Raw genomic sequence first — 9,867 nt, forward strand, 5'->3', positions numbered from 1 at the left:
TTCTCTAATCTTGTCTTCTCGTTTTGTTTCATTAAGTTGGTCTTCGACTTCTGATATCTTTTCTTCTGCTTGATCGATTTGGCTGTTAAAACTTGTGCATAGGGCCGGGCGCGGTGGCTCACGCCTGTAATCCCAGCACTTTGGGAGGCCGAGGCGGGTGGATCACGAGGTCAAGAGATCGAGACCATCCTGGTCAACATGGTGAAACCCCGTCTCTACTAAAAATACAAAAATTCAGCTGGGCATGGTGGCGCGTGCCTGTAATCCCAGCTACTCAGGAGGCTGAGACAGGAGAATTGCCTGAACCCGGGAGGCGGAGGTTGCAGTGAGCCGAGATCGCGCCATTGCACTCCAGCCTGGGTAACAAGAGCGAAACTCCGTCCCAAAAAAAACAAAACAAAACAAAACAAACAAAAAAAAACAACTTGTGCATAGTTCGCGAAGTTCTCGTGTTGTGTTTTTCAGCTCCATTAATTCACTTATATTCCTCTCTAAATTGTGTATTCTTGTTAACATTTCATCAAACCTTTTTTCAAAGTTCTTAGTTTCTTTGCATTGGGTTAGAACAAGTTCTTTTAATTCCCAGAAGTTTCTTATCATCCACCTTTTGAAGCCTGCTTCTGCTAATGGAACACACTCCTTCTCCATCAGGCCTTGTTCCGTTGCTGATGAGGAACTGTGATCCCCTGTAGAGGGAGAGGCGTTCTGATTTTGGGTATTCTCAGCCTTTTTAGGCTGGTTTCTTCCCTTCGTTATAGATTTATCCATCTGTGGTCTTTATAATTACCGTCTTTATAGTTGGGTTTCTGAATGGACGTCCAACTTGTTGATTCCCTGCGCTAAAATCTGAGCAACCCACTGCGCCGGCCAAAACAGCGGCGTTAAGATTGATGGTGCTTTTCTGACTCTGCACCAAGAACCGCCGCACCAAGGCAGCGGCAAAACCGCCTCGCCGGCCACAAGAGTCACACTGGCGACCCGTGGGGCTCCTCCACTGGGAATCTGCTGGTGCGTGAGCAACAAAAGTTCATCTGAAAGCATGGCGCCCTCTCGTTCTCTGCACTTTCACTGGGAGCTACAATCCTGAGCTGCTAGTGATCAGCCGTCTTGGATCTCTCTCGAATATGTGTTACTTTTAATGTTAGAAAAGAGCAAGAAACTTTTTTCAAAGGAAGAAATGCAGAAAGAAAGAAGACAAGCCAGAGACAGGCTGAGGCAGATGAGTTTAACAGCAGAGCCTTTTCATAACTGACTGGATGGGGCCCAGGAGTGTCACCAAGGCTGGCTGTCATACATCTCCTCCCTGGGATCTGGCAGACCCTCCTGTGCAGGGGTTCTGCTGGGGCAATCATCCTGCAGAGAAGTGCAGTTCAGGCTGGCCTGGGACCTGGGCCCCTCTGTGTTTTATATCTGCAGAGATGGAACACCTGGGAAGCATCCAGTTTTCCATGGCTTAGATCCCATCCAAGAGGGGATCATTCCTCCAGCTGGGGTCTCTTACTTTAAAAGGACTTTATAATAATTGATGAAATGGATGTTGTCAAGAAATTCAACTGCAGTTCACAGTTAAGTCCCTCTGTTTACAGAACCCACAGTGGAAGGGCCCCAAGGAGGCCAAAAGGCACTTAGGGACTTGCCCCTCACAGTCTGCTAAGCCTTCAAGGCTGGAATCCAGCACTACTTCCTCCAGGAAGCCTCCTCTGATTTCCTGGGCTCACAGAGCTTGCTCTCTTGCTTAAAGCACTCTCTTGCTTAAAGCACTCAGCCCCATCCTGGGTCACTGAGCTTTTTCTCCCTTGCAAAGGAACCAGGTAAAGGGGATCAAGCTGAGGAGGGCGCCATATTTCTTCTCTGCCACTTCCTGACTGCATTAATGAGCATGGTTTGGCTTTCCCAAAAGCTGACCACTGGGCAAGAGTAAGTCGTTGTTGATCCCAGGAAGCCTGGTAGGGGTGCGGGCAAGTGAGTGAGGGAAAGGAAGATGCATCAACACACAGGTCACAGCTCTGGCCAACTGGGGCTCCCTCCTAGTGGGGCTGTGTGGGAGACTGTGGAACACACCCCACTGAGGCACGAAGAAACTGATTTCATCCATACACTGCTGCCACTCCTGGCAGAGGGCAACTGCAGGCACTGCCTCCCCAGCATGTCTGACCTGCACTGCGGACAGGCTGGCACACTCCCAGGGTGGTCCTGTGGCCTGATATTGCCACCGGCAGACAGATAGAAGTGGCCTTTGGCTGGAATGATGGGAGCCATCTGCAGGTGAGCTTGCCAAGGGTGTGGGGACAGAGCATCATCAGAGCCTGTTTCTGTGTCCTCTGGTGACCTCAGGACCCCTGAGACTGCACCCGGGTCCTGCACAGGAGTGGCATTTGATGATTAGCCAAGGGCCCAGGGGAGTTGAACAGTGAGGCCACCTGCCTCTTCTCTGAGTCTCTGTCTCCTCCGGCCCAAAGCAGGTACTCAGGGAAGTTTGATGAAGAAAACAGAGGGTAAGGAGTGTTCATGCCAGCTCCAACCCCATTTGGAGAGGTCACAGAGCATTTATTCATTCAACAAATATTTACTGGCAGGCTTTATCTGCCAAGCCCTAAACTTAAGCCTGTCCCAAAGGCTGGCTGTGGCTAAGAGATCCTGACTCAAAAGAGGGACCCCTAGTCAATTGAAAAACAAGTGAAGGCAAAGGCTGGGGGTGTGGGGTGCATTTACAGGCAGCATGCATGGTGCACATAGCTTGGGCTTTGGAATAGGATAAGCCCAGGCTCACAGTTCAGTTCTGCCACCTCCCTGCTGTGCATCCTGGGCACATCCCTTAACCTCTCTGAGCACATCTCCTCATCTGCAAAAGTGGGCCACAAATAAGGCTACAGGGTCACTTGAGGATTCAATGACATCATGGACATCAAGTACTCAGCACAATGCCTTCCACATGGTGAGATGTCAACATGGTGTCACCATGGTAATGGGTGGTTAGATGGGACTCTCTTTGCCCAGCATTTGTGCCTGAGAGCAAAGATGCTGGATGCCCACACCTTCTAAAGAGGAAGCCAGAACCTCTCTGAAGGAGGGGTCAAGGGGAGACTAAGGGGTCAACCTTGGCCCATCATCTGTTTGCTAAACATGGCTAAGGGACTGGAGGGAGGGTGTTTTGGAGAGAGCCTGGCGTTTCCAACCAACATGTTGGAACCCCTTTCTTCAGAGGACATTCCTGCACATGTTCTTCAGCCTGCCTCTTAGGCCTTATTGATTTCAATAGGGACTACACCAGGTAGGTTCAAGAGGCTGAAGGAGAGACCCAGAGCCAGCATCGAGATCTAGGGTTTCATTAGAGGGAAACTTACATACACGGATGGACCAGTGGTGGATGGCTGGACAGGAGAACCTCAACTGCTTGCAAAAAGCATGTGGTTTATGTAGCATTTTTCCTTAGCACCTCCCCCTAACAACCTCCACCTGGCAACCTCACATAATCCAAAACACGGCCTCGATCCCCGGTGTGGCCTGTATTCCATAGGATGGGCCCGGGGGCTCAGATGTTCCTCAGCTAAGGAATGAATCTCTGGGTTGGCCACTCCCAGATTCCTTAGCTTGGAACTCTGAACACAAAATCTTCTCAGACCATGGGGCATTCTCAGGGTGCGCCTCGGTTACACTGTTGCTCTCAGGTATGTCTACCACCCACTGCTCCATATTCTTCCAAAACCCCAGGGGTAGCTGTTATCATCCTTCTGTTACAGATGAGGAAACTGAGGTTTAGGTTTAGAAGGAGATCACTACCCCAGGGCCACACAGCTAAATCGAGGTCTCATGTTAGTTTCACTGAACTAGTGGCACTGATGACAACAGCTGACACTTGGGCAATTCCCTGGCAGGTGCTGTGCCAAGCATCTTCTTCCTGAAACCACCACTTATAGGTTGTGCTGCAAGAGTAAGTTCTCCAGTATCTCTAAGCTAAAGTTTTTCCTGGGAAGACTGGATAAGATGGAGGGCACCAGGGCTTAGCACAAGGCCAGATACTCATTCTATGGAGCACCATGGAACAAACGTTATAGAAGCCACCGACAGTTTTGAGATTCCTTGGGGGAGGACATCTAGACCTGCTCGAGTCAGAAGATGCCTTCATGGCCAGAGTGTCTGCTAAGCCTGGTGCCACTCAGAGAGAGAAAACAACCCTGCAAAACAGTTCAAGGGACTCTGTGCTAGTCAGGGAGACCTGGAGGAGAAGAAAGGAGAGTGAAAGAGCAGGTGGGGCAGGCTGGAGGGGAAGACAGCCCTCCAGTGATGACTAGGGTTCCAAGGGGAGCAAACCCTACTGTGGGGATTTTAAAAAATTTTCATGTCATTTGCTGAGAGGCTTCAATGTGCCTTCCTTCCCTTGTGCTCCAGGAAATTTTCAGCACAGTTCATATTTCTCTCTTACGTAGTTATGCAAGTGGGTTCTTCTTGGGAAACACTGCTGTTGATAGTGGTGGTGATGATGGTGATTGTGAAGATAGTGGTGATGGTGGTGGTAGTAATGGTGATGATAGTGATGGTGATGATGATGGCAATGATGCTGATGGTGATGATGATGGTGTTGATGGTGCTAATAATGAGGATGAGGGTGATGGTGGTGGTGGTGATGGTGGTGGTGATAATGGTAGTGGTGATGGTGGTGGTGATGGTGATGATGATGGTGATGGTGATGATGGTGTTGGTGGTGCTAATAATGAGGATGAGGGTGATGGTGGTGGTGGTGATGATAATGGTAGTGGTGATGATGGTGGTGGTGATGGTGATGATGATGGTGATGGTGATGATGATGGTGTTGGTGGTGCTAATAATGAGGATGAGGGTGATGGTGGTGGTGGTGATGGTGGTGGTGATGATAATGGTAGTGGTAATGTTGGTGGTGGTGATGATGATGGTGATGGTGATGGGGATGATGATGGTGTTGGTGGTGGTTATGATGATGGTGGTGGTGATGACGGTGATGGTGATGATATTGGTGTTAATGGTAGTAATGATGAGGGTGAGGGTTATAGTGATGGTGATGATGATGGTGTTGGTGGTGGTTATGATGATGAAGGTGGTGGTAATGGTGGTGATGGTGGTGGTGATGATAATGGTAGTGGTAATGATGATGCTAGTGGTGATGGTGATGATGACGGTGATGGGGATGATGATGGTGATGGGGATGATGATGATGGTGATGGTGGTGGTGGTGATGTAATGATGGTAATGATGATGGTAATGATGATGGTGATGATGATGGTGATGATGGTGATGGTGATGATATTGGTGTTAATGGTAGTAATGATGAGGGTGAGGGTTATGGTGGTGGTGATGATGATGGTGTTGGTGGTGGTTATGATGATGAAGGTGATGGTGATGTGATGGTGATGGTTATGGTGATGATGGTGATGGTGATGGTGATGATGATGGTTATGGTGATGATGGTGATGTAATGATGGTAATGATGATGGTAATGATGATGGTGATGATGATGATGGTGATGATGGTGATGATGATGGTGATGGTGATGTGATGGTGATGGTGATGGTGATGTGATGGTGATGATGGTAATGGTGATGGTGATGATGGTGATGCTGATGGTGATGATGTTGATGTTGATGATGATGGTGATAACGATGAAGTCAGATATGGTTTGGCTCTGTGTCTTCATCCAAATCTCATCTTGAATTATAGTCCCCATAATCCCCATGTATCAAGGGTACGACCAGGTGGAGATAACTGAATCATGGCACTGGTTTCCCCCATGCTGTTCTTGTGATAATGAGTGAGTTCTCACGAGATCTCATGGTTTTATAAGCATCTGGCATTTCCCCTGCTTGCTCTCATTCTCCTGCTGCTCTGTGAAGAGATGCCTTCTGCCACAATTGTAAGTTTCCTGAGGCCTCCCCAGCCCTGCAAAACTGTGAGTCAATTAAACCTCTTTTCTTTATAAATTACCCAGGCTGGGGTATTTCTTCATAGCAGCATGAGAATGGACTAATATAATGCCAGTGGTTGCTAACATTGGGGAAAGGAGTTTTAGTTTTAGTTTAACTTTACCAAAATTACCCCATTTCATCCTAACAGAACCCCTTTGAGGTGTTCACCATCATTGTTGAGTCCCATGTGCAGGTTGCACCAGGTGAAAGAGTTGCTCATGTGAGCACAGGAGTCCGGGGCAGGAGAAGGGGATGTCTGGAAGTTCTGAGGCTCACCACACCCTCATGAAAAGGGATTGGCGTTCTGTTTCCTATGCATAGAAACCAAGGCCCAGAGAGGGAGAGAAGCTCACCTGAGTTCACAGGCTGGGGATAACAGAGACACAGTGAGAACTCAGGCAGGTTTGAGCTTTCGCTGAGCACCTAGGCAAGTGCTAAGAAGGCAGAGATGACTCAGACAGACCCAGTCCCTGCCTCAGAGGCTCCTGGTCTGTTGGTGGAGACAGGCACATAAACCGATGGAAGGAGAGCAACAAGGAGGCCATATCCTGCAGAGGGGCAGGGAAGGCTCCCCAGAGGAGGTGGTACCTGGTCCTGGGGAGAAGGGGAACCACATTCAGATAGTGGGCTCATGAAGGCCAGCAGGCGGGTTCATGCATGGGCAGCCCTCATGGTCTCAGCCATGGCCCCATCCTGAGTCCCAAACCTTCAGCTGGCCAAGCAGGATAGCAGCCTCGGCAGCCACCTCTCCCAGACCTATTTATAGAAGTAATTCAGCATTAAAACAAACACATTGTCAAGATCGTGGCCAGCTGGGATCCCTTCCATGCACAGGTCCTCTTTGCTACACCAAAATAGAAGCAAATGGCTCTACTTGTGACTGACATGGACTCCTGGCAGAGGCTTTGACTCTCAGTGTATGGAGGCCAGATCACGACCCAGCCCTTGGATGACCTGGGTGCGTCAGTGCTTCCTACCAAATACAGCATAAAAATGCATGCAGGAGTGGGCTGCCATTCATCTCGTAAAAAGGCAGCTTCCTCCCGGGGCGGGCCATGGTGCCAGGCGTGTGCGAGCAGGCTGAGCTCAGAGAGGAAGCAGGGATCCTACTTGCTCCAGCGAGTGTGCTCAAGATCGTTTGTTATTGCAATTATTATTAAGTTGAAAGCCACTGGATCTAAGAACTGGATCTAAGAAGACTTTTTGGACCATCTTAGCAATACGTAAATTATCACAGGCCTGAGTTACGTATCATGAGCTCACCATGTGCAGACGCTGCACTGAACGCCTACCTACGTAACAACCCATGAGACGGATAAAGTATTATCCCATTTCATGGGTGACAGTATTGAGACTCAGAAGGGGCAAGTAGGTGGTTTGGAATTTGAATTAAAATCTGTTGAACCCAAAGACTATGAGCTTAATTTCTCCATGATATTGTTCCTGTCTTACAGTTCATCCTCCTCTTATTCACACCCAAAACCCAACTCAAATGTCACCTCCTCCAGGAAGCACACCCTGTCTGCTAGATTGGATTGGATGGGTCCTCTCTCAGAGAAGTGATCACACGGAGATGCTTTCTCTGCCAGAGAGCCCCTTGAGGCCAGGGACTATGTGTGGCCGTCTCTGCTAGTCCTCAAGCCCAGACCAGGCAACTCCCTCTGGAAAGGTCTGTGATGCCGACTCAGAAGGATCAATGAAGCTTTTTGTTCTATAGGAAAGGAGACTGAGGTCTAAGGGGAACAGCAGTGAGCTGCATAGTGTGGTGATCAGAATCAGATTCCATGGCCAGCGTGGCATGGATTGCAATTCACACGCTGCCACATTTTATTTTACTTTATTTTGAGACAGGGTCTGGCTCTGTTGGCCAGCCTGGAGTGCAGTGGTGTGATCTTGGCTCACTGCAGCCTCGACCTTCTGGGCTCCAGCAATCTTCCCATCTGAGCCTCCCAAGTAGCTGGACCACAGGCATGTGCTCCTGTGCCGGCTAATTTTTTGATTTTTTACAGAGGACGGGATTTCCCCATTTTGCTCAGGCTGGTCTTAAACCCCTGGACTTAAGCAATCCTCCTGCTTTGGCCTCCCAAATTGCTGGGATTACAGAAGTGAGCCACCTGCCACGTTTTAGACGCGCTGTCATGGACAACCTACCTGAGCTGTCTGAGCCTTCATTTTCTAATGCACATCGTTAGGGTTCAGGCAGTGCTGTTATCTCAGGGTTACCGTGAGTGTGGAACCAGAAATCAAGCCTTTCAGGCCCTTAGCATGGTATCTGGTGAACACTCAGGGTTCCACAAATGATCGTTTTTATCGACATGAAAAAAACAAACCGGACTTCGTTGCCACACAGACTAGGGGCAAAACAGACGTTATCTCCCGGTTTTATCTACAAAAAGCCTGTGCCAGTGCGCCCCAAGGGTCATTTGTTCACTTTTAAAACTTGTGGCAAGATAAAATAAAATTTCCCATGTAACCATTTAAAAACATATTTTCTTGTGGCAAAATAAACATATATTTTCAGCATCAGAATCTTTTTTTTTTTTTTTTTTGAGACAGAGTCTCCCTCTGTCACCAGGCCGGAGTGCAGTGGCTTGATCTAAGCTCACTGCAATCTCCACCTCCTGGGTTCAAATCCTGCCTCAGTCTCCTGAGTAGCTGGGATTACAGGTGCATGCCACAACATGCGACTAATTTGTTTGTGTTTTTAGTAGAGACAGGATTTCACCGTGTTGGCCAGGATGTTCTCGATCTCCTGATCTCGTGATCTGCTGGGCTTGGCCTCCCAAAATGCTGGGATTATAGGCTGGAGGCACTGCACCTGGCCAGAATCACTTTAAGTATAGAATGTCATGGTGTGAAGATTGCACTCACATTCTTGTGCAGCCACCACCACCCCCACCTCCAGAGCTCTCCCACCTCCTAAACTGAAGCTCTGTCCTCACTGATCAATCTCTCCCCACCCCCTGCCCCCTAGTCCCTGGCGCCCACCACTCTGCTTTCTGTGTCTGCGTCTGAGGATCCCTGGCGTTCACGTGAGTGGAATCATGCAGTATTTGTCCTTCTGTGACTGGCTTATCTCCCCAGCATGGTGTTTCAAGGGTCGGCGACGCAGTGGCACGTGTCCATAATCCTTCCTTTTCACAGCCGAGTGCCGTGTCACTGCATGCATAGGCCGTGCCTTGTCTATTCACTCACCTGTCAATGGACAGCTGTGTTGTTTTTAGGATGTGACTTTGTGAATCTTCAGGGATTCATCAGCTGACTATGGAGGAAATTCATGAAAAGTTCATGACAAGTGACTCTCGTGAATCACCAAGTCCCGCTGAACACCTGCGCTGTATCCTGGCACAGGTGAGTTAGATCAACACTGTGTACATGGAGATACAGCGCAGGCGCCCGGGTGCACAGTCCATCTGCGTGCCTGTCCCAGATGTGCACATGTACCTGTGTGCGGTGGATGCAGGGGTCTGCGTGGGGGCACACGGGCTGGATGGAAGGTGGGCTAGAGAGCTGCCAGGGGCGCCAACACTCCCGGAAGTGAAGCATCCAGACCACTGCCTTGGTTAACACGCTTTTTGGGAAGATGTGGAAGGTGTTTGATGAGGACAGTCAGAGCCCTAGAGTGGCCTTTCTGGAAACAGCCAGACGGAACACGTGTCGGCCGCCCAGCTTGTGTCCAGTCTCTGCCAAGATTCTTCTTCTTTTCTTCTTCCCTTCCTCCTCCCTTTCTGCCCCCCACCTTCTGCCCCCCACTTTCTGCCCCCCACCTTCTGCCCCCCACCTTCTGCCCCCCACCTTCTGCCCCCACCTTCTGTCCCCCACCTTCTGCCCCCCACCTTCTGCCCCCCCACCTTCTGCCCCCACCTTCTGCCCCCCACATTCTGCCCCCCACCTTCTGCCCCCCACCTTCTGCCCCCCACCTTCTGCCCCC

General features: G+C 49.7%; 1 long non-coding RNA gene across 1 annotated transcript; it reads right to left on the reverse strand.

The window, feature by feature from the left end:
• Window positions 1-238: 238 nt before the first annotated feature.
• LOC116533923 lies at window positions 239-6,635 on the reverse strand. Its single transcript, XR_004261516.1, has 3 exons — window positions 6,290-6,635; window positions 4,101-4,175; window positions 239-356 (listed from the first exon to the last, which is right to left on the reverse strand). It is a non-coding gene; the product is annotated as an uncharacterized LOC116533923 (long non-coding RNA).
• Window positions 6,636-9,867: the final 3,232 nt, after the last annotated feature.

This window comes from Sapajus apella, unplaced genomic scaffold, assembly GCF_009761245.1.
Source record: "Sapajus apella isolate SASKATOON/1434 unplaced genomic scaffold, GSC_monkey_1.0 scaffold85, whole genome shotgun sequence".
NCBI lineage: Eukaryota > Metazoa > Chordata > Mammalia > Primates > Cebidae > Sapajus > Sapajus apella.